Source organism: Leucopleurus acutus (assembly GCF_964270905.1).
Source record: "Leucopleurus acutus genome assembly, chromosome: 1".
In the NCBI taxonomy this organism is placed as follows: Eukaryota; Metazoa; Chordata; class Mammalia; order Artiodactyla; family Delphinidae; genus Leucopleurus; species Leucopleurus acutus.
In genome coordinates, this window is record NC_139142.1 from 163362170 (window position 1) to 163388450 (window position 26281).

The window sequence follows — 26281 nt, forward strand, 5'->3', positions numbered from 1 at the left end:
TTTTCTCAGTTGTATGGGTATTCTGCTTAATCTGATATTCACAGATTAAATGAATTTATTATTATTCTTAGTAACAACAATCATTTATTTTTTGAAAACTCACGTAAACCTTATTTCAGTTTTAAGCTATCAGTTTGTGTGGGGTTTGCCTGTAGGAATGGGAGAAGATGAGAATAGAGGGTAGTTACAGGGTTTGCTGCCCCTCTTCCAATCTAAACACTCTTGGAACACGTAGGTCTCACACATTTTACTGGAGTCATACCACATAGGCATTTGCCAGAAGAAAATTTCAAGTTTGCATCACTAAAAAGTCTGTTCTTTTAAGAGTTGTTTTGTATGCCCTTCAAAGCTCATGGCAACAGCACCCCCCATGAGCACCTCTGCCCAGGTTATATCTTCTTTTTTTTTTTGCAGTACGTGGGCCTCTCACTGTTGCGACCTCTCCCGTTGCGGAGCACAGGCTCCAGACGCGCAAGCTCAGCGGCCATGGCTCACGGGCCCAGCTGCTCCACGGCATGTGGGATCTTCCCGGACCGGGGCACGAACCCGTGTCCCCTGCACTGGCAGGCAGACTCTCAACCACTGCGCCACCAGGGAAGCCCAGGTTATACCTTCTTTTGCAGAATTTGTGACTCTTGGATCTTCTCTTTAACAGTTTGATCCTATCAGCTCCTTTGATGACATGGAACTCCGCACTGTAACACCTCCTTCTTTTAGAAGGGTTGAGTGTTGGCTCTACTAATTATTTATGCCTCCATTTTGGAAAAGGACAGTCTTATGCTGCAGAGTTGGCTCCTTCTTCATTGTAATAACTCTGCCAGAATAATAAGAGTTTCTCATTTCCTGTGCTGGGCACCAGATGGGTCCTGAGAAGAGCTGATGCTGCTTGCAGGACCTAGAGGTCCTACTAGTTCTCTAGGTTCACTCATATTTGTTCTGATTTCTTCCTGGCTAGATTTCCTGGGGAACAGAGAAGCTGAATCTCTCCTCCACCTCTCATCCTTCTTCAAATCTCTTTCAACACTAACATATAAATTTGCTTCACAAAATGTAAAGTGCCATAGAGCCACACAACATTTCTAATAAGGCTTCTAAAACAGATTAAGCTTGCACAAGCATCTGCCCAGAGAGAAGGCTGAAGCACGGAGACTAAATATGTCCTAGTAATTTTCAGAATGCACTGGCCCCTCTTTTTACTATATCAAAGCCTACAAACGCAGCATTTCTCTTGTATTAACTTGATATGGTACCTTCTACCAACATCAGGTATTTAAGGAAATTGATCTAGCAAGACCACTACTTATTTGGGATCTGGGATGTATCCCATGTTTGCAGAATATTGGAGGTGCAACGGGAGAATTTATATGCTTTGAAAAATCAGACTATGGTCTGGTATATTTTAGCTAGATTTATTCTATAATCTATAATCACATACAGGCATAAGTAAAATGCTTTAGGCTTGAAGTATGGCAAAATATTTTAGAGATAGCATAATATGATACAAAGTACCAGTTTGGAAGTTTGAATACTGGCTGATCTACATATGAACTGGGTGATCCTCTGTGATTTAGTTAATCTGTTTGAGGGTCACATTCTGCACCATTAAAATATACATAAAGATAACATTCTTTTTTTTTAAATGCATTCTTTTCCCCTTTTCCAGCTTGAATGAATATAATTGACATATAATATTGTGTATTAGGTGTAGAACATGACGGTTTGATGCACATATACACTGTGAAGTGATGACCACGATGGGATTAGAGAGAGAGTGGCATGGACATATATACACTACCAAATGTCAAATAGATAGCTAGTGGGAAGCTTCTACATAGCACGGGGAGATCAGCTCGGTGCTTTGTGACGATCTAGAGGGGTGGGATAGGGAGGGTGGGAGGGAGGCTCAAGAGAGAGGGGATATGGGGATATATGTATACATATAGCTGATTCACTTTGTTATACAGCAGCAACTAACAACAACATTGTAAAGCAATTATACGCCATTAAAGATATTAAAAAAAAAACCTCCGTCTTTAGTGACTGTGAAGATTAGAAATGCATATGTAAATCATCTAGCCCCATGCCTGGCACAAGTCAGATGCCCAGTAGTGGGAGCTCATGTTTTGACTAAATGAACCTTGGATCATTTTATATGTCAAACAATATTCATGATGGATCTTTGGTCCTGTTGTTTCCCTTCCAGATCTAGCAGCTGTATTTAGGCACAAAGCTATAGTTTAAACTTATGATTTAAAAACTATGGTTAATTAAAAAAATATAGAGACACATTCTGATGAGAAGTCCATGGTCCTCCCCTCCTCGTTCACAGTCTTTAGCCAGGTATATGTCTCTTGTTATAGTCATAAGCCATCTGGGCCTAACCAGTTCCTAAACAGAAAATATAGAAGAAAATATGTATGTGTCTTGGAGCTCTTCTGTGTTTGCTAAACCAGTATCCATTTCTCCTTCTGTTCATATCAGTTTCCTGATTTTCTTCAGGGAAAAAAATGTCTTCTTCTCACTTTCTCATTCCAGGTTGTTCATGAGATGGAAAAGAGGTTGCCACATTATCCAGTTCTGGACAGCTAGAGACTTATAGTCCCCTGGCTTTGCTCATGGATGAGCTCATTACGTAGGCTAAGCCAAAGAGATTCAATACAGGACTCCTATCAGAAGTGTTGAAATTGTTGTAAGGATAAGGTAGAAGTCTCACTGCTGGCAGCTATCTTGCTACCAGGAGATGAGCCCAACTAAGAATGGAACTAGCACAGAAGGCATAAAAAAAGAAAAAAAGAGCTAAGTGCTAGAAAGTATGAGACTGAATCCCAACAGCATAATTTGAGACCCTGGGTCTAGCCCTGCTTAACTTTTCATACTTCATTCTTGTTGTCTAAATTGTCTATTCTTTTCTATCACTTTCAACCAAAGGATACTGACTGACATACAAGGGTGAATTCAGGTTTCATGGAGCCTAAAGTTTAGATATAATTTGGATTGCCCTCTTTAAGAAAAGGGTACAACACTATAAAAAGAAAATAAGATGGAAAATAATTATTTATTGAGAATTTGAAAAGAAATCATGAATTTTAAAAGTCCAACAAATATCCCAAACTTTACAAAATCCCAAAATAAAAATTTTTTGTCAATTATTTATGTAATATTTTCTTTTTCTTTTTTGACTGTATACATTTTATTTTCCTTATCATTATATAACTATTTTTACTATCATTTTTCTAAAGACAGAATAGAATTCACGTTTCCTCTGATGGTCAATCAATATTTGTTGTTTTAAAATTTTAATAGTTCAGATTGTTTTACATACACAAACCATAATTGCTAAGGACATTATTGTAAAAATGTGAGTTATTGTGAAGTTTGGGAAAACTTCTCTCAAGATGTTTTGACATATAAACTGTAAGATTTCAAACAATTTGAAATTTTCTTGTATACGGAAGTCTCTTGAATATTATTTGAATGGCTGCCACTCAGTATCCGTTTTGTCCTAATTATTGTCAATGTCCTAGTGGCAGTGATATAATATGAATTTTCTATTACCTTTGTCTGTGTTAATGTTTCATGTCACAATAACAAGAATTTTATGTTTAATTATTTTCCAATGTGTTCATATGATTCACTTCTCTTCATTAACTGGATTATCAAGCAATTCCAGGGCCTATTTTTGATGAGCTTGTAAGTGGATATGCTGAATCATTGGTATATTCATTTTTTATTAATTTTTATTGAAGTATAGTTGCTTTACAATGTTGTGTTAGTTTCTTATGTACAGCAAAATGAATCAGTTATATGTATATATATATCCACTCTTTTTTAGATTTCCTTCCCATTTAGGTCACCACAGCTCACTGAGTAGAGTTCCCTTTGCTATACAGTAGGTTCTCATTAGTTTCATTGGTATATTCCTGACAAGAGAGAACTTTTGTTTTGACTGGTTATAGAAGAGAACCTCATCTTCCTCTTATAATTTTACATATCTAATAATTGGAATAATTTTCCTCAGACTAGCTTCTAACTCCATTTATATAAAACTTTGTTTCTCTTTCTCTACTACCTATTTTAGTGTTGAGCATCTTAATCATATTACAGTATGATTTTTTTTTTTTTTTTGTCAGTACGCGGGCCTTTCACTGTTGTGGCCTCTCCCGTTGCGGAGCACAGGCTCTGGACGCGCAGGCTCAGCGGCCATGGCTCACGGGCCCAGCCGCTCCGCGGCATGTGGGATCTTCCCGGACCGGGGCACGACCCCCGTGTCCCCTGCATCGGCAGGGGGACTCTCAACCACTGCGCCACCAGGGAAGCCCTACAGTATGATTTTTGAACCCATAACTTTGTGCCGCAGTACTGGATGATTCAACATGGAGAACAGGACAGGGATTCCTGGAAGCTATTCCTATGCTGGGGTGGCCAGCAATCACCTAACTACAGACATGACCACAAGTCACATAAAAATATCTCACTAAACCCAATCTAACCTTAGCTGAATCCCAACAATGCCTGCAGGCACTCCAGTTCTATCCAACATGAGGAAAGGTACTGGGGGAGGTGGGCATTATAGTGGAAGGAGATAATAGTCTTAATTGATTGTGGTTAGAGTAGCTTACTTTTGCAAATTTTGCAAAAATATACAACTAAGTTAAAACATTCCAGGTCCCCTCTCAGAGTCTTGGAAGAAGCCCATGCAAGTGAGGGGCACTGAAGCTTACATTTCATAAAAAATTTACCTCTGCTGATACAGTGTATGATTTGGGAACTCTGGAAAACTATGGGACCTCTCATTTGCAGTTCTTGGGCCATTTTTACATCAGAAATCATGTGAACGGAGAAGAAACCCTGGAAAATACCACTGCGAATGTCAACATTTGTGATGCTCTGGCCTCTACTGAGTGGTCAGTATGACTGCTTGAGTACGTACACAGTAATTTTCAACTTTTGTGCCATAATCACAGATGAAACGTCACACTAAGTCAAATCAAAGAATTTATCACGCTCTGACTTTAACAGCAGCCCTAAGGGTCATTTTTGGGACAGCAAGAGGCTTTCCCTCATTTTCAACCTAAAAGGATTAGGTTTTCTTACCTAAATATCTTTGATATCCCCTTATTTTTCTTCCATACCCTGGATTGTGTTCTTAGGGACTGAGTGACTTACCTCTGAGACGCTGAAAATTAATGAAAAACCTTGGATAACAAAAGATCAATGCGAAATATAGGGGATTTGAAGGAGCTTTGTCCTAGGTCACAGTATGTCGCATGCCAAGAAAGACTTATGCTGATTTAACCAGCGAGGAGAAATTGAGGATTAGATTTTCAATTTGAGAAGTAAAATGGATCCTGGGGAATTTAATCAGCCACTCTACATGTGCTTCACTGGTTACCAGAAATCTCTAGATCTGTCTGTTATGTGTAAATATGTAGAGTGAGTGAATCTTGATAATTCCCAATTCACCTAATCAAATTATCTCCCTGTCTGAATGCAAACTGACAGGTGGAAGACAAATCTGTAACTGGAGCGCATTCAGCCAGGCTCCATGTCCTCCAAATGGTTTTTTGGAGAAGTTAATGAGCACGAAGCTGAAGGGCTGGAGGTCTACATATGGTAGGGCCTGGCATCCGACTTGGCAAGGCTCTTCAAGGAACCTTGTCAGTGCAGTCACCTGTAGCAGAGGCATACAAATTGTCATCTGCTCAAGCCTCGCTCAATTCACTGGGGAAGATTATAGGATATCACTTCTGGAGTCCCAGATGGAATATTCAGCACTCAGGTGCAAGGCTGCTTCCAGAGAAGCTGCAGGGGACATAGATCAGATGGACTTGTATTGACCAGCACAGTTCTGGCTTAAGAATTCTAATACTTTACCTTGTTCAGCTCTGAACACAAACCGAGTGAGCACAAACTTTGGCATCAGACAGACCTAAATTCAAATTTTCTAGTAGAGGAAAAACTTAGGTAAGTTACGTAATCACCATCAGCTTAATTTCCTCCTCTAAAACATGGATTATAAGAAAATCTACTCTTATTTGTATAGAGAGAATTAAGTATGGTAAAGTGGATGAAAGTGTCCACTCCTGGGCCAGGCATAGAGTGACATTCAGAAAACTTTTGTTCCTGGAGTTATATTCTGCACATTCATTGATATTAGGGGGATTTGGGGCCTGACTCACTCTCTGAGCTTGTTCATGACAAATATCCTATAACCCACTGTAATATGTGCCGGGATCCAAATTTTCTACTTGGAAAGGGCGGGTAGCCAGTCTTGGTAGGGCCTAATTCAAAGTTTCAACTTGAATCAGGTTCATAAGATGAGGATAAGAGAAATCAGAGCCTCTTTCAAACCCAGCAATTATGCCACGTTCACTGACACTTAAAGGATTAGAACCACTAAAAAAAGGAGATAGGAAAGGTACCCAGTAATTTGTTGCTTGATTGACTGATTCCATGTATTCATCAGTAGAGAAAAAAGAGGCTACCTCAACTGGGCAAGCAGCATAAGAGAATTCTACATAAGGAAACATCTATCCCAGGATGGCCCCAAGTAGTAAGCTATTTAGTTAGAAACTCTTCAAAGTAAATTAAGTCTATCAAGCATTTTATCAATATCTTTCTGCCCCATTTTACAATTTTTGCCCCATTTTTTAGAATTGCGGTGGTACCTTAAGATACATTGACTGACAAAAGTCAGACTGTTCTCACTTAAGACTCATACCTTTGCTGTTTCTATCTGAATTTAATTCAATTCAGTTCCCCTTAACATGTATTCGTTAAGGTCACACTATATTCCAGACAATGTGCTAAAAAAGAATGGTACTATGACAATCAAGAGATTGACTTTTTACTTATAGGAACACTCACTTCTTATGCACTCTGTGACAGATACAGATAATTAATTACAATAGAGTGAGGTAGGTGCCACAGCAGAGTATTTTAACAATAATTTACAGGGGGTAGTTTTAAAATATGGGAATGTGTAATGCTTCTCCATGGTAGAGTCAGAGAAACTTCCTGAGGTGGTGACATGTTATCTGTTTCTTTAAGAATAAGTAGTTGTTGGCCATAGGAGTGGGGGATAGATATTAGCAGAGATTTGGTGATTGGTGACATATCGCAACAAAGAAGAAGAGAATAATCAAAACAAGTTTTGTGAGTTTTCCTGAGGGTTGAGGGTAAGATAGGGATGATAGGAGTACATCTAGTCAAGTCTAGAAATGGCGAGAGAGTCTGGTGCTGCCAAGAGGGGGCTAGTTGGGTTGGACATCAGGACAGATATCAGAGCTAAAGATGGACATTTTTGTGTGATCTGTAGTGATGTAATAGGTTAAGCCAGGTGTTTTTCATCACAGGCTAGACAAACTTGGATTTGAATGTGTGGTCCATCACCTACTACACAAGTATCTAAATAAAATACCAAACTTTTTTAAAGCCTCACGTTCAATAAGATGACAATACCATTCTCATGGTTTTGCTGGGAGGATTAAATACGATGGCAAACAGAGAATATGCTGCATCTTCACCGCCACATTATAAGATCCTTCAGTATAAGATGGCAGAGGGAGATATTACATTGCAGGAGCTCCATGGATGGGCTGCAGCAGGATCAGTGGAAACTTATATGTATTTGCATTTGTCTGAGGGGATGGACCACAGTTTTTATTACATTCTCCAATGCCTGTCACTCAAAGAAAAGGTAAATACTAGCTTCAGAGAGTGCAAAGAAAAAACAGTAAAGAATGAATTGTTGAGGGATCTCAACACTGTGGAGGCAGAAGAAAGAATGGGGAAGCTATGAAGACAAAAGATGATTCATAAATAGAGTCAGTTCTGCTATAATGTGATGTGTATGTTCCTCAAAGTCACTAAATGGCAGGCAGACATTTGGCCCCAGTGACCATTACACCCTGGTTTGAATATGTCATGTTATGTGGCCAACGTTACTTTACAGATGTAATTAAGGTTACTAGTCAGTTGACCTTAAAATAGGGAGACTGAATGTACTTATATAGCCCTTAACACAGAGCTTTTCTCCTAGCTGAGGACAGAAGAGGAAGTCAGGAGACACAACAGAAGGAGAGGACAGAGAGATTTGAAGCAAAAGGATTTCACACACTGCTGATGGCTTTGAAGGTAGAAAGGATCATAAAACAAGGCCTACAGGCAGCCTTTAGAAGCAAAAACAGCTCTGGCCATTAGCCACTAAGGATCTTGGACCTACAATTGCACAGAACCAAATTCTTCCAACAACTTTAATAAGTGGATTTCTGCACCCCACCTCCTGCCCAAGAGCCTCTGGATAAGAGCCCAACTTGACCAAAACCTAGATTTTTGCTTTGTGAATCTTTAAGCAGAGAACCCAGCTGATCCATGCTGTGTGTGGACATTTGACTCTTAGAAACTGTGAGATAATAACTTTGTATTGTTTCAAGCAGCCACGTTTGAGGTTATTTACTACAGCAATAATAGAAAGTGAATACACAATGCTATGAAAAATTGTGCAATGAAAAACACAGGAATCAAGGGCAAAACACTCAAAAACTTGACAGACATATGCAAAATCACCCTTAAAAATGTAGACATCTAATAAAAATGGTAGCATAGTTTTACATATGTGAAATGGTTAACAAATACATAAATACTGCAATAAATATGGCACTTTACCTTAAAGAAGGTCAGAAGTTTGCTTCTGGAAATAGGTGTTGGAAGTGCTGTACTCATGCATTCTTGTGAAGTGGTGAAGGGAGGGTTAACTGAAATTGAACAGAAAGTTTAACATCAGATGAGGGTGGGTGTGGCTCAGGTGGGGGAACTGAGTTCATCGGTAGATGTTTAAGGTGTGCACGTGTGTGCATCTTGTATATTCTTGTGTAACAATGCATTTTTCTGTTTACCTAGTGTTTCTCATGGATGTGAACAAAATCACGCATAAACAAGTGCAAAATTCACATTACGATCAAATTTTACATTCATACATCAATTGCATTAGAATAAATTCACATTTGCAAAGTAAGCGACTCTATAGAGGAATAATGACAATGAAAAAACCATACAACTGGCTGGGTGGCAGCCCATGCCAAACATATGTCAATCTTCTTGACAGCTAGACCGACTGGACTGTTGTACTTATGGGGAGATAATGCCACTCTAAGCATGAACCTGTGTGTAATCACAGGCACTTCAACAGATCAGTTGTAGCATCAGCCTTCCTCCAAGTCAGCAACAGCAAAATATTATATTTAATCAATATGTCTTACTTCCTAAAATGACAGACAGTATGAAACCAAAACATCCTTGGGATCTATACTTCAATCCTGAGTCAATTTCTGATTTTGTAACGGCCTGGCTGGTATAAATCTCCTTGTAAATCTTTTAAACACAGTCTCACTCTGATGTGTGGTGTTTCTTGGTTTTATTTGCCCTCAAACAATTAGTGTTTCTCATTTATTGTTTTTCTGCGTGGGTGCCTGTGCAGAGTCAAAAGGAAGCTAGTCTTTGGAGAAAAGCACCAGCTACTGCTCCCTGGCCAGCGGTAACCATTGAGGGAAAAAATAACCCCAAAATGCAGTTTAATGAAAAAGATTCACACTAGTTATAAGCAGAAATCACAAAGCTGAGCTTTATTTTATAAACCTCAATAATCTGAAAAGTGCCCTTGACCTTAGTCCAACCCCTTCACGGGGTCACTTGAAGTCTAACAGATAGAGCCTTTGTCCAAGATCACATGGCAATTTAGTATCAGAAAGAAGAGAAGAACTCAGACTATGTAACAACTTTCAGTGTGTGGTGGCCATATATGATTTGAAAATCTTACGAAACTTCAAGCCATTTTGCACCAGAATAGCCTCTTTTTCTCCAGGTGTTCTCCACAGCAGCCGAGAGAAAGTATGAAGTTCCCACATTCGCTCATGAGATGGTCTTAAGATTAATTAATTCCATCATTTCATCAATCATTCATTATTGCCTTCTGTATTTCTACCTGAAATGAACAAGACGCTAGATGCATCCTAACAGAGGTTGAGAGGATGAGGAACTAGACCACCAGACATCTATCATGTAAATTCACCCTATATATTTATAATCTTATTCATGACCTCCTAATCTGAATCAAGTCTTACCCTCGAGGAAGCGGGTTCTGAAATACATTTCCTTCTACTACTACCATGTTTCCAAGTACTGGACTCCTGTGTCATAAAGATCAGAGAGTCCTGGTTTATTTTTTAAAAGGTGTGTAGGTGGGGCTGGGGGTGTTTTCGGAGAGAAATGCAAAAGGCTGCCCCACTGAACTAGATGGAAACTCAATTCTAGGCCCTTTGCTATCTCTGCCTTAAAAAGGATCAAGTATCCTTATAGTTCCAAGTTCTTTCCAGAAGATGTGCCATCATCCTCCATTCTCAGAACCTAAGTGGTTTCCATGGCAACCTCCTCCTCAAACCCATCACTTTTTCTGGTAATACCATCTCATTCAGACCACACTGGAGTTAAAACAAAATAACTAAAACTCTCAAAAATGAAGTTAGGAAAATATCAACAGGCAAAAATAAATGTAATCCCAACAATACCCTGAACATAATAAGGTTGAGAGAAGAAAACATTCCCAGCTAATATTGGGTTCAGGATGTTAATGAAGATCTAACATAAAGAATACTATCATAAAAGAGGATAGAAGAATGGAGGCAGGGGAGAGCCAGCCACAAAGAGCAAAGATTTCACAATGGTTTGGGGACAGCCAGCTTCTTCTCACCTCCCTTTTCTTCTCTGATAAGCATACGGTCCCCGGCATTGAAATAGAATTAAACTAAAACTGCAAATGAGGTTTCCATTAAGAAAAGCACTCTTGCAGTGCTCAGAGCACAGCTGGGAGCAATGCCAAGTGCTCATGAATCAATCTTGGAAGGTTCTGCTGGACAGGCAGGAATCCCCATCCTTCCATCACTCACTGCCCTTTACAAAAACTGGCGTATCAGGGTATCAGGATCTTATGGTACAAATCAAGATTTGAAGTAGCTTGGGCAGGATCCATCTGTCTTCTTCCACCCAGTTATATTTCTATTACCATCTTAACTGTAGCCAGTATTAATTGTAATAAATGCCCATTTCTCTTCTATAGCCTTGGCTAAAATTAGATTCATATCCCATCTATTGAAACCCAATTCTACATTAGTCGGTATTACACCAATTTTGTGTAATGATGTTTGTTATATTTGCAATAGTCAATTCCACTGTGCTATTGACTTGAGGGCAAGGAAGGTGGTCCTCATGTCCCCCATAGCATATACCATAACAGATAATTTTGTGGATTTCTAGGGACCAGACTGTGTATGATCTGCACACATGGGCAGGAATAGGTTTAAGTGTTCAGATGAAATTCCTGCCCGTCTTTAACCAATCAAGTAGTCAGGGTCAGGAAGAGTAGCAAGGGAACATTCACACAAGGTACTTTGATCTCTTTTGGAAACACGATCCCTTTGCTCTGAATCCTGGAACTTGTAAAGAAAGAGGACCAGTTTCCCTGGGAAGATTTTCTTTCTATGGCACTGCCAGAAAAAAAAAAAAAAGTTTTTATATCCAAATACAGGGTTTCCTTAGGGAAATAAATGGATTCCTCCCTAAAAGAGAAGTGAATGAAGGAAAGGGCTGTGGGAGAAAGAAATAGAATTTGCAGGACACAACAGAGAGCATGTGTTGAAAGTCCGATAAACTATCCCCAGAGTAGAATCAGTCAGGATAGGTTCGATTATGCTGTAGTAACAAATAACTCTGAAATATGGCTTAAAACAACATTTATTTCCTGTTATGCTACAGAACAACTGTGTGTTGTCTGGGGGCTCTGTTCCTCCTCACCTGAACTGGAGACAGAGGTTGACAACACAGCCGCTCTCTGGAAATGTGTGGGTAGCTGTGGCAGGGGGAAAAGCAAGCTCTGGAGAGCCAGCGTTTCAGCCCAGAAGTCATACTTTCCTTCTGCTCACAGCTGATTGGCTAGAACCAACCATGTGATCCCTTCTGACACCAAGAACTCCAGGAAGAGCCTTCTTCCCATGAGCCTGGCAGGTGGAGGGCTGGGAATTTTTTGATGAATGAAACTAATGACTATCACAAAGGGGAAAAAAAACCCCAAAAAACTCCAAAAGATATTTCAAATGTATAGTTTTATATTAGATTATTTCAGAATTGACAGCTATCCTAAGCAGCCTTGCTCAGTTCTTGAACCACATGGGAGATCTAGAAATTCATTAATTATTCATTCATTTTTTTTCAACAGATACTTACTGATTTCTGATTTCTGTGCTGTCTTGTGTGAGGCATTGGTGATATAAAGGTGTATATATCACTTTTATAGGCTCACTTTTTCTTGATCTATGATTATCCCATTATCACAACATTTTCTGTGCCTCCAGAAAAAAAAAAAAACCCTCGTAGGTGTCAGTTCTGGTCTAGATTTTAATAGAATTCATAACTGTACCTCCAGAGACATAGTGATTTGAGCTACTGCACCTTCTCTGGAAGGTTCTACCTTCTCTGTTGCAGCTAGTTTCTCTCACCCTCATGCCTCATCCCTCATACTACTCTTAGCTTGTTCTTATTTTCTCACTATGAGATATGATGTACATCTGCTTGAGTCAATTTGCACCTGGTTACACTGGATGTTTGACATTACTTGCTGGAGTAGTTCAGTAATCACAGCCAGAATAGATCATTCTTGCCTCTTTATAATTGATGATTTTTTAAAAAGGATCTATCCTCTGACTTCTTCCCAAATAGAGATGAACATACGTCCTGGATCCTGATTTATCTGATATGTCAAGAATTCAGAAATCAAAATTATGACAGTAGTTTGTGCCTCCACAATATATTTTAGAGCTAGAAATAGATTTCTACCAATTAAAATATTTAAGTTAAACTTCAAATCAAGAGATTAATATTTATTAATGGAATACCTAGTGTGTTCCTTGATCAGAAGTGTTCCTATAGGAAAGGCAGACTGATTTCAGTCCCAGATGTAAGAAGTATATCTCGACAAATCAACCTGCTTTGAAATGCAAATCTAATTTGCTCACTAAAAGTCCTTAGGGATTACAAGTGAGGCACTGTTTGCTAAGTGAATTTGAGACTACAAGTTGCCCAGCATGTGCTCTGACAGCAAGGGTCTACACCTCTGTGCCTGCTGCATCATTTCCCAGGACTGTGGAAGGCCACTGCCTGCGTGTGGGGCATCAGAAGTAAAAGTTAACACAGTTAAGAACAGACCTCAATCCACAGCTCCCTGGAATTGATGTACATATATCCCAGCTTTCTACCCCCTTGGGTGGGAAAATTTAAAGTTGTGCATTTTACACAATTGCCCAGAATTTGTTTGCCAGTTGAGTTCCAGTTGTCCACTCTGATGGCTGGCTTAATGGCAAACTACCATTTGGCTACCTTCTCTTCCATATATCATTCAACATTTCTCTACTTTTATTCCCTACACTTTCCAAATAAACTATAGCAACACTGGAACCCTTGTCTCAGGAAGGGTTTGATTTGGGGGTATCTTGAGCTAAAGCAGAAATGTAAGCAGAAATATGTGATATTTCCTGATAATTCTCATTAAATGAAAGGGTACACCCTTTAGTATCCTTCTCGTTATTCTATCACCTAGAACATAGGTATGATGTGTGGAGGTCTCCAGCCATGTTGGACCATGAGAGGAAGGGTCCCATCTATGTAAATAAAGAGCTGAGAAGTGGAAGGAGCCTGGAGCCATGATGACCAAGGAACCTCCATGCTAGACCTTGACTTCCCACCTCCAGAGTCATTCTATGTGAAAGAGAACTAAATTTCCATCGTACTAAATAAGATATTTAAAATGAAGTGTCTTAACATTAAATATATTTTCTTATTTTTAGTATTTACTTATTATTAATATTTATTTATTTTGTTCCCCAACATAACTCAATTTCAGATAGATAGATAGGGAGATATATATGTAGATCTCTCTATATAAGTATATACAGAGATATATGTATGTACATATATATGTATATATGCACATATACACACACACAGGGGGAGAGAGAGAGGGAGAATGAACTTTCTTCTTTGAAATGTAATAAGCAGTCACTTATGTGTTTGGAAATAATAACTAGAGTGTGAAACAGTCGTCCATGTAGAGTCAGAATTCACCTGGCTTTGATCATTTGGGTCTAGGCTTTAAGAATAGTAAAGATCTCAAAGAATTTCCACCTCTGGAACAGAGCTCAGTCCTTTCTTCCCATCCAGCTCTCCTGGAGTCCAACCCTCCCTTTATAGTGCGGATAGCCCAGAGCTGCCAGATACGAAAGACAGGGTTAGAAACAAGATCTGAGTGATCCAACATACACCCACTAGTGCCTGGGCTTCAAGCTTGCCAATATCTTTCCGCCCACTATGATGTCAGGGTCCTTGATTTGAACCTGCGGGGTGCCAATGCCCCTGTTGGGGAGGTATATTGCCCAATTTCTGATACACAGGCCAGATGCCTCTGTTGCTTTTCTGGGTAGAGGGGAATAGTAGAGGCCCTGCCTCCCCAGTGGTTTCCTTCACTCTAGCTCATCCCTAACTCATACCCTGTCTCATCTCTACTCATGCCTTAGTATGAAAATTAGATGGTATTAGAAAAATCATGGCAAATGTCTTGCTATTTTTCGGTATGTTTCTTCAGTACTGTGTCTATTTCTGCATTGTTAGCATCTTAGAATCAGCCCCTTGGGATGCAGTTTGTGTTTTGCGTTTGTACTAAAAGCCAGTCGTAGGAGAGTAACTAATGAGAACAATGCTCCACTGGGGCCTGTGCTGTCTACACGGTGTGGAAAGAGAGCTGGAGCCTTTGTGCACATGTCCTCTGCATGGGGAGGGAGAATGCTGGTCCTAATATGTCACTTTTGTCTCCCAGCAGAAGGCTTATGCAGTTCCAAAGGACCATGCACAGCCTACAGACTACTTCCTCATCAGACCAAAGGCTCACCTGATTATCTACTGCATCTTTTTATTTTAGAGTCCTGGACACAGAAGTAGAAGAAAATGATAGGGGAAGGGGTTTGCCTCGGCTCCAGCCCCACCAAGGCCACTGGCCAGATATTATTGTTCTTCTTGACATTATAGTTTTCTGGCCATACACCCATGGGAAGCTCTAATTCTTGAAGAACACGGAGGTTGCCTCATGGTCAGAAGACACCTGACCTTCTGATCAATTGTGTTTCTGGCACTTTCTTATGCTTTTTCTCCAGGGGACTCAAACTTGTTCTTGAGGACACTAAGGATACTTACAAAGGAACGGGAAAAGCAGATGAGGAAACAAGTACAAGGCCATGCACCTTGCATGTGCCAAGTACAGGCACACCTCATGCTATTGTACTTAATTCTGCTTCACTGATACAGCATATTTTACAGACTGAAGGTCTGTGGCAACCCTGTGTTGAGCAATTCTATTGGCGCCATTTTCCAACAGCATTTACTCACTTTGTGTCTCTGTGTCATATTTTCATTATTTCCTCAGTATTTCAAACTTATTCCTTATTATTATATTTGTTATGTGATCAGTGATCTTTGATGTTATTATTGCAAAAAGATTACAACTCCCTGAAGTCTCAGAAGATGGTTAACCTTTTTTAACAATAAAGTATTTTTAAATTAAGGTATGTACATTGTTTTTTAGACATAATGCTATTGCCCACTTAATAGACTACATTATATTGTAAGCATAACTTTCATATGCTCTAGGAATCAAACAAGTTCATGTGACTCGCTTTATTGCAATATTGTCTTTATTGCCATGGCCTGGAATCAAACCCAGGATATCTCTGATGTATGCCTGTACTAACTTAATTACTTTATATAAGTTATTTCATCTAATGTGTTTAAGAATCCAGTAAAAAGATGTGTATTATTATCCTCACTGTAAAGGGAGGATAGGCCAGAGCTGCCCAGTGTGAAAGACAGAGTTTGAAACAAGATCTGAATGACCCACTAGTGTCTAGGCTTCAAGATTGCCAATCTTTCCTCTATGAAGTCAAGATCCCTGATTTGAACCTGGAGGGTGCCTGTGCTCCTGATGGGGATATATGGCGCCCAGTTTCTGATACACAGACCTCACCAAGGACTTCCCAGCCTGTCCTGGGATCTAGCAAATAAGGAGACAACTATAGATGGTAAAAAGCTTTCAGCCCATGTTGCTGACCAGAAAAAGCAGGGTGGGTTTTAGTGGCTAGGTCTGAGCAGGGAACCTAGTCCTTGAGGGAAATGTTGTCAAAGGTCTCGCTTGATTTTTGGGCTGCAAGACTGCAGAAGCATCTGCTTCAGCATTTTACCCTAATTCCTGATTCTGCCAGCCAGCTGAATTACTTAATGACTGGCTTAAGCTCTGGGATGTGCCTCTCCACTCCTATCCTAACCTGGCTTCAATGAGATATTGGCTTATTGTGTGCCTGGCATAGGTTTGTATCTGCTTCCTTAATTAGCAGTGATGAATGTGAATGGAAGACGATTATAATATCTTGATTCTGGGCCAGCAATTCTGATAGGCTGCTGTGTAGCATGTAGTGAGGGCAATGTCCCCAGAGTAAATTTGGTCCATGTTGATGTGAGGATTTTAAAGTCAAGGAACTACAGAGTTAACGGTTATGGAGGAAGAACGCTGGACTTGGGGTCAGAGAATTGGAAGTAACTCCTGATTCCACTATTTGATAGCTCTGTAATCTTTGGCAAGTTACATACAGTTCAGGACCTCTATTTCTTGACAGAAACAAAAAATGAGAATAAGACTATAACATAAATAGTGTTTAGTGAATTCAAGGTGGTAACATCTGTTGATGAACTTAATAGACTACAAAGCATGATACAAATATACAGTATTCTTTTTAGGACCAGTATGGGTAGCCCAGATGGTGGAAATCCCAAGAACCTGGGGTCAGAATGTCTTTCCCACAGCTCTAGTGTGGGGAGCCAGGGTTCTGGGAATATTAGAGAATGTGCCAAAGATAAAGTCAGAGTAACATTTCTGAAATAGGTTCATGTCATGGGGGTATGAGCTGCCCCAAGTCCTGAATGTAAACCCAAACCTGGGAGACCCAAGGGAGTTGAAAACTAGAGACAAGGGATTGTCACGTGACTCGAGGCAGAAATCTGGGTAACACAGGGAAGCAATTGGGGTTTTATAGAATCACATGTGTATGCTTAACTCATTTGAAAGGCAAGAGTTGGAACCTTTATGTGGATTATTTCTATACTGTAGAGAAAAACTGAACTGTAACCAATATGAAGCCAGAAAGTGCAGGTAAATATCCAAAGTTACATGAAGGGAAAGGAAGATCAGATAATGGCAAGTTTAAGTATCCGGACATAGTCCTGGGTGCTGCATGGATCCAGAGGAGTGTGACAAAAGTCCGTTTTTCCAGGGAAGTTAAAATTTATTAGAGAATAGGACAGGTATATAAATAATTACCATGTGAAACAAAGAACAAATGCCAGAGGAAAGATGCAAACGAGTTGGGTGAGAAGGTCATTTTGGTGGGTTAGAGACTGATCAGGAAAGTGTCCCTGAAAGAAACAGCATCTGAAATGAGCTGGAATTGGGCAGATGAAGCTGAGAGAGAGGAGGTGGGTCCTCTGGGAAGAGAGGTCTATCTGGGTAATATATCAAAATTGGGAATCTGGAAACAGGGCGCAACCTGGCCAGTCTGGCTTATAGGGGAGAAGTACAAGACAAGTGATGGAAAGATTGCTTGGGAACGGAGTGCTGCAGATGAGGTTATGAACATGGCCTACCATTTGGCCGATGATACTTAATGATTAAACGCTGAGGATTAGGGATGTTGTAAGATCACTTCCCTCCAAAAATGCATGATTATTACCTGTCTAGTTTATATTATTTCTACTGCGGTTATTCTAATTGTTTTTATTACTCATTCCTTATGATAGTCAACCTCCAAGATGGTCCCAGGTGATCCCTGACTCATGGCATTCATGCCTTGTATGAACTCTCCCATAATGTACCAGGCCTGATCTGTTTGACCAACAGAATATGACACAAGTGGTAGTGTGTTGTTTCTGAGGCCAAGCTATAAAAGATCTTGTGGCTTTTGCCTCTCTCTCTCTCCGTGTGTGTGTGTGTGTGTGTGTGTGTGTGTGTGTGTGTGTGTGTGTGTGTGTGTGTGTGTGTGTGTGTGTGTGTGTGTGTGTTTCTCATCATTCACTTTAGACCAGCTGCCATGTTGTGAGCTACTCTATGGAGAAGGCCAGGTCATGAGGAACTGAGGACTCCGCCAACATCCCAGGTCTCTTGCCAACAGCAACATGAATGAGTTTGGGAGAAGACCCTCCAGGACAGATAAGCATTCAATGAGGCAGCCCCAGCCAACTTCTTGACTTCAGCTTCATGAGAGGCCCTGAACCAGAACCACCCTGTTGGGCCATTCCTGGATTTCTCAGCCTCAGTAACTATGTGAGATAATAACTAACTGCTATTTTAAGCCACTACATTTAGGGGTAATTTGTTACACAGCAATCGATAACTAACACACTTCATCATTCAACACATATTTAGTGTCTACTGGTCCCAGGAGCTGTGTAGTTAGTTGAATAGTTATTACAACTCTAGACCTCTTGCTTTCAGAGGACAATATTTGACTTTATTTTGATTTTTTTTAACAAAACACTTTTTCTAGTTTCCAGCTTTCCCATATTTCAAACCCTCTCTCATACTGGAATATTTTCTTCCTCCATCCTAACACCTTTCTTCTAACCAAATCCAAAGTATCCATCATTTAAATTTAATTTCTTCCTAGAGAGAAATGTCCACATACCTAGACTAGGATAAGACCCTTCAGAATAGTCTCTTACAGAACATACTTTGTCAAATTCCCTTGTCTAATTGTCATCATTCCTGCTAGTTTATAAGCTCCATGACTTTGGCTGTCCTGTCCACTGATGTATCCCTAGTATCCGCCATAGTACCTGGCACAAGATAGTCTATAAATAAATCTATGTATTGAAATCATACATATATGTTATCTATATATATTATATATATATACTAAATATGTGAAATTTATGGATAAATACATGAATAAACAAATAAAAAGGAAAAGTCAGCAAGTGTGATGGGTATTTTCAGTATGATCACAAATTAACCGGAGTGATCCTCATCTTGCACAGTCTGAGGCATGCTTGAGAAAAGAAGCTATTTCTCATGTGCATTTCTGTCCCTCCCATCCATACTCATCCAAAGAAGGCTGTAGTGGACGGTCCAACAAGATAAAGGTCTAGTTTATTGGCTTCATGGCGATATGGACACAGACATTGTCAAGAATAGAACTCTCACCTACGAAGCAATGAAAGATAATTCGGGAACAAAATGTCCTACCTTAGAGGAAACTTACACAAGCCATTGATGTCACCTGGTTTCATTTTGTTATTTTAAAGGGACAAGAGTTTCATCAGAATGCAACTCTAGAGGAAATTTTCGTAAACTCCTAGATGACTACTGGCACACAGTGCTTCCTGAGTCTTCCAGGATCTCAGCACAGAAGTCAATGGTTTTGCCCAGGTGGTCCCAGGTGACTGTACATGACCCAGAGGCTGCACTAGAGTTTATACAGCCATACAAAGATACTCCTAATGGTTCAACTTCCCCATCTTTAAGTCTTACACTCCCTTAAGTACCAAAATAGGAGTGATATTTTTAAGTCATTTTTCCAGGACTCTGGACAATCTCTGCCATTGCGCTGGACATTTGACACTGGTATGCAGGGGTTTTGTAGAGTCTGCTGTGGTGGTAAAGAAGCCCAGGGCTTATTTTTATCCATTATGGCTTCAACCTGATGTGGAGACCGAGGTGACTTTCCCTTGTGCTTCTCTCATGCTGCTGTGTGAGCGATGTAAGGAAAAGGAGACAGGCCTGATGTCTTAGCACACAGCTCAGCCCTGAGTTATGCTAATTACCATCCTAGAGCTGGGTAAGAAAAAACACATATTGTCAAGCTGGGGCTTTAGAAGAGAAAACAATGAATATTTCTTTGCCCCTCTCCTCTTTTTGCCTCAACTAATTGGTCCATTTTTCTGCTATAATCAGTGGGAAGAGGGATTCCCTCCCACCCCTTTTAGAAAATAAGCTGAAATCTATTTTTCTTTTGTGTTCATTAGAGCCAGCTCTTCCCTAGTTGTGCCTATAAATGAGTAGATAGTTAAAACATTACATTGAGAAAGTTTTTTTCTTCTTTTTTTCTCCTTCTCACGGCATTTTGCAGAGGACTTTTTTCTTTCCCTTTAGAAATGAAGCGATATTTAGAACCTTTCACGTTTCAAGTAAAAGCCTTTCAAAATGAAAGGAAAAAATATTTCAAACCTCGGCATTTAAAGTCCATATGTCCTCTATTCAGAATGAACAATTAACTCAAAGCTGGCTACAGTGCTAGGGAGAGAGACTTGCCCAGCTTCCAAGAACGCTTGATAGATTTCTGATGGCAGATCTAACATTTAAGGCCTTGAGTGCAGCATTGCCAGAAAGGTAACATGTGAACAATAACTAAGAGTGGAAGGTACCTAGGTGTTCTCTGTCATTAAGGCAGGTGCATATCTACACAGTACGTACAGATAAGCAGGTAACGTAAATTGTGAGTATATATCAACATGTGCTGGCTTAATCGCTATAATCAAGTGTTTTGACTTCTTTTTTGAGTAACTGTTGATGCAACAGGTTAGATTTTAATTTGATGTGACAGTAATGATATTCACTCTAATTCCAAACTAACCTATTCACTTTAACCAAAGTACCATAAAATAACCTAAGAAATACAGTCCCTGAAAAAATAACCAAATCTAAACTGGCCTGGAATGCTTGTGTGGTTGCTCCATCCAAAACCTATTAACATAAGGCACTGGGTATCTTTTGGTCAAGTTGATAACCTAAAAGAAGAGAAATCCAAGGTAACATAATCTTTACCATAAAATAAATAGGAGGGCTTACTATGTTTCAGGCATTGCTTGAGGGGCTGAGGATATAGGAATAGTCCATGGCCCATGGCCACTCTGAATCTACCATGTAGAGTGTAGAAACGTGCAGATGTTCTGCAGTGTGTTAAGGTCTCTGGTGTAAGGAAACATGAAGCAGAAGGTTAATCCACCCTGGGGTGGGGTGGGGGGAGTGAGGGAGGGTTATGGTAGAGGTCTGGACTAAACCGAGCCCTGAGAATGAGCCGAAGTGGCCAAGTAAATAATGGGGAGAAAAACTCTTCCCTTTGAGGTCTATCTCTTTTATTGCCCCAGATCATCCAGTAATGACTATACCTCATCCTTCATATGACAAGGAATCCAACACAGGCACAGACTGAGAGCTTTGTTTTCCCACAGCGATGTGTGTTTCTGCAGACTATGCCTATATCTGAGAGAGAAAAATTGCTTCTTCTCAGTCATTGGGCAAAGTGCCTAATTACATCCTCTATAGGGTAAAGTAATATAAGTGGGGAGCCAGTTAACACAGGGATACTCACAGCTAGAGCACCCTTGATTGGTCCATTGTGAACCCTTATTCGGCTGCAGGGTGGGAGATGATGCTCATGGCATTGCTCCAACGGAGACCAGCCCTGTTTTTTAATAGTTTCCTCCTCTTTCATGGACAAAACTCATGATCCTGTTTCAATAGTTCTTCTCTGAGCATCTGGGACTCCCTCTTGGCTCTGCTTCCTCTCTTGTCCCTTTTCCTTCACACTCTGCTTCGGATCCGAAACTTTGTCTGGACTCTGCTATCAATTTCCAAGTATCCATACCTGCTTTTGTCTTTAGATGCTGTCTTCACTCCTCCTTTACTCCATGGCCCACAGGTATAGCCAGGTGCCCCTAGTCTATCACATGCCCCATTTAGGTCAATGACATGGGCCTCTGTATTATTTCTCCATGGCTTCCCTGACAAATTACCGTAAACTTAATGGCTTAAAACAATGCCCTCTTGGGACTTTCCTGGCAGTCCAGTGGTTAAGACTCCGAGCTTCCAATGCAAGGGTGCGGGTTCGATTCCTGGTTGGGGAACTAAGATCCCACGTGCCACGCAGCATGGCCAAAATATAAAAAAAAGAAACAAAAAAAATTAAAAATAAAAAAACCACACAATACCCTCTTATCTCACAGCTCTATACGTTAGGAGACAAAAACATAGCTCATAGGCCAAAATCAAGGTCTCAACAGGTTGTGTTCCTTACTGGAGAGTCTGGGGACAAACCCACTTCTCAACTCATTCAGGTTGTTGGTCATATTCAATTTCATGTAGGTGTAAGACTAAGATCCACATTTTGTTGTTGGCTGTTGGGTGGGAGTAATTCTCAGCTTCTAGAGGCTGCCTCATCCCCTGGTTCATGGCCCTCTTCGTCTTCTAAGCCAGCAATGGCCACTCAAATCCTTCTCATTCTTCGAATCTCTCTGATATCACTGTCCATCTTTTTTTGTTTTTCCTGTTCCTCTTCTGCTTCATCTCTGTCCCTCTTCTGCTTGCAGCCAAAGAAGGTTCTCTGCTTTTAAGGACTCATGTGATTAGATTGAACCCACCCATATAATCCAGAATAATCTCTGTATTTTAAGATCAGTAAACTGAATATTATCTGCAGAGATCCCTTTTGCTTTATAAAGTAACCTGTTTATAAGGGATTAGGGTATGGATGTCTTTGAGGGGCATTATTATATCCAGCTCAGACACCAATGGTAGAAGTCAGACAACTAGAATATCTAACTCTCTAGATTCTGGTGGAATTTCTAAGAAGGTGCTCAAAATATGTATGACTTTTTCTCTAGTAATAGTTCAAGTTTGCAACATGCTTTCCAAAATCATTATGAAGATAGAGAGGTATGCTTAAAAAGCAGCCAGCCTAGAGCCTGGCACAGAGTCAGTCTTCAGAATACATTAATTTCCTCCTCCCATTCTTGCATTTGACATTCCCAGAGAGGACACCATGGTGTGACTTGGGAATTTTAAATCCGATCCGACAAACTGCACTCACAAATCAGCCTCAAGATTATTATAGTTTGGAGCAGACAGAAGCCTCTAAGAAATTTAAGCTGAGCATCATGTTTCTGTCAATGCAATTGCCCAATTGTTGGGCTGAGAGTAACTTTTTTTTTTCCCTTCCAGTTCTGAAAACCTATATATTGGCTACCTATAGAATAATGGGTTGCATGTAGTGAAGTACTGGTCTGAGAGGGCAACAAAGACCCAAGTTAAGTGGCTTCTTGGCAAATAAAATGCCCTGCCCTTTTGTCCCTTCAAAATCAGATTCACTGGGGTTAAGGAAGGGTCTCTGCACCCTTCTCCCATCCTCATCCCCAATATACACATGCAATCTTAGAAAAGCCCTTTTTATTCTTTTCCCTTTTTTTCCCCCTGTTTTTTAAAACGATTAACTCCAGTCCTACTTAAAACAAAGCAAAAGCCACACACACACAACATTTTCTCTGGTCATTTCCACAATGATCACCTTTTCTATAGAAGGTCCTTTCCTATAAATCCTACTGTCCAGACTTCATATGTTGATACCAAGTTCTAGGTCCAGTGTCCATATCTGGTTTACCTCCCTTCTCCACCATCTAGCCCAGAGCACCAGCACACAATAGCTGTTCAATGACTTTCAGATAAATGAGAGAGTGGGCATGGATTATTGCTGAGGTTTAATGCATGCATGACTGCAGTCTCATAAATGCACTATAAACTTGTAAATGTAAAGGGTAGTTATTTCCATTTCATTTATATCTCAAACAGCTTGGGTGAAACCACCATCAGTCATATGTGTGACCATTCTCTTTTTTGTTGACTGGCCCATTCTTGATACTCTTTGCCACTAAACCAGATGCAGACTCAGAGTCATTCTCAAAACAACTTTCAGCACTGCTCTCCAATCAAACTAAATTGACAAATGCAATAAAACTTAACTGGCAACTCTTACTAGTATAACATCTAAGACAATCACAAGTATGGTGAATATTTGTCATAATGAATGAATAAACTGTCGCAGTTAAGAAGAGCCTAAGAAGACATGACTATAAATGTGATGTGGTATCTTGAATGGGATCCTGGAACAGAAAAAGGATATTAGGTAAAAAATAAGGAAATCCGGGCTTCCCTGGTGGCGCAGTGGTTGAGAGTCCGCCTGCCGATGCAGGGGACACGGGTTCGTGCCCCGGTCCGGGAAGATCCCACATGCCGCGGAGCGGCTGGGCCCGTGAGCCATGGCCGCTGAGCCTGCCCTCCGCAACAGGAGAGGCCACAGCAGTGAGAGGCCCGCGTATTGCAAAAAAAAAAAAAAGAAAAAAAAGGAAATCCAAATAAAGCATAGACTTCAGTTAATAATAATGTATCATTATTGGTTTATCAATCATAATAAATGTACCATATTAATGTAAGATGTTAATAACAGAAACTGGTGTGGGTATATAGGAATTACTATCGTCACAATAATTCTCTAAGACTAAAACTGTTCTAAAATTAAACGTTCAGTAAAAATATTGAAAAGAAAAGATTTCTGAAAAACATGACTAAGTATGGATCTAGAAGCCTTAATTCAGTTCTGTGACCATGAAATTTAAAAAACTGAATTTTTTTAACCAATGGTTTTCATTTTGGTGATTGACTATAACTAGTTTCTGAACCTTCTTCTCCCAAACTTAAAAATAAAAGAGAAAACAATTTGAAAAAAGGTTTTTAGAAAGGAAATTAAAATTTATTCATGAAGAAAAAAGGTTTGATTAAGCAGTGATATTCTACAATAAAAGGTTGCATGGCAGAAAAAAAACCCCACTATTCTTATGACATATTTCCATTTCTTTGTGTTTTGCTCTAAGTTGCATTTTTCATTATGTGTGAACTGATAACTAATCAATGGCTACTATTGTAACGGATAAAGTGTGGAACTTCATCATATACACTTTCACTCAGTTATTCTCTGTCCAAGGATTCTAGATCATCCATGACATGCATGCCACGTGTCCCTATCATTGACGAATCTTGTCATTTAATTGAGGTACAACTATTCACTTAGCCAAAGCTAACTGGATATTTGAATACATTCAGAAAGAAATAAACAGACTCAAACCACCAGGGGACAAAGTATTTATGGAAGCTATCAACTTAGTTTTTAAAAAGGATCTAAAAATGCAACATAAAATGTATTTGATTTTACAACCAAAGTTCAGTGTGGCATCTGTATTTATTGACAAAGACACATGTAAGAAAGACACAGAAAGAAGACATCACCTCATTCACTAACCATACCACACATAATGCTTCTGTCTTTCCTTACACGCTCAGCATCTTTATCTCAACATGGAGATTCTCCACTCAGCCTTTCAAATGACCCAGGGAGATCAACTGCACACAGGCTTATGGAAGGTGACTTTACAAGGAAGTGCTATAAAGTTTTGGTGAAGGGCCAAAACTCTGAGAAAAGCTTGTTCTTGCATTAGTCAGGGTCTTACTGGAAATGCCTGAAAGCTCATGAGAAAATCAGTTCCCTTCAGTTCCTGACATGCAAGAAGGTTGGATGGTTCACAAAAGATTCTGATAAGCATCTGGTCATCTGGGTTCAGGTCCAAGCCAGACAGCTGAAGTTCCTGAGGTGCATCCATGCATGCTTACTGTATTGTAAACAAGTGTGGATTAAAGGCACATACCAAATTGTTGCAAGAGCATTTATTGTTCATCATTAATAAATAAATACGGAGTTCCTTTCTGTGACAAGTGCGGGCTCTACATCCACGAAGCTCAAGCCAGGAATCTAAAGTGATCTCTGTTCTTCCTATTTTGGAAAGAACTAAGAATTATAAGCCAGACACCCATCCTTGAGCATAGAGGCTTATGACAACCGGATTTGAAAGTAATGCTCAATCCTTTACAGCATGTCTGCAAGAAAAGGCATGCATGGAATTGAACTTGGGTTTCACCTTCTCTCTCATCTATGGAAGAGTACTGTCTTGCCTCATTAGCAGCAGTAAATCATAGCCACAAATCCTTTCCCTGAGGTCCAGAAATTAGCTATTAACATCCGGGGAGACAATTGCAGTATTTTGTCAGCAGTCATAACAGAATAATAAGCAGGGACTTGGGGCTCCCCTAGGCAAACAGGACAGGGAAAGGAGTTGGCTTCTAGCCTACGAACATACAAATAAATAGCACCCCATGGGGTTAAAAGTCTTCCTCCGGAGCTAATCACTAATTCATTTAAAGGTGACTGCCATCATCATCCAGAAAGAAAATGGAGTTCTTTTCTTCCTTTTTCCTTCAGAC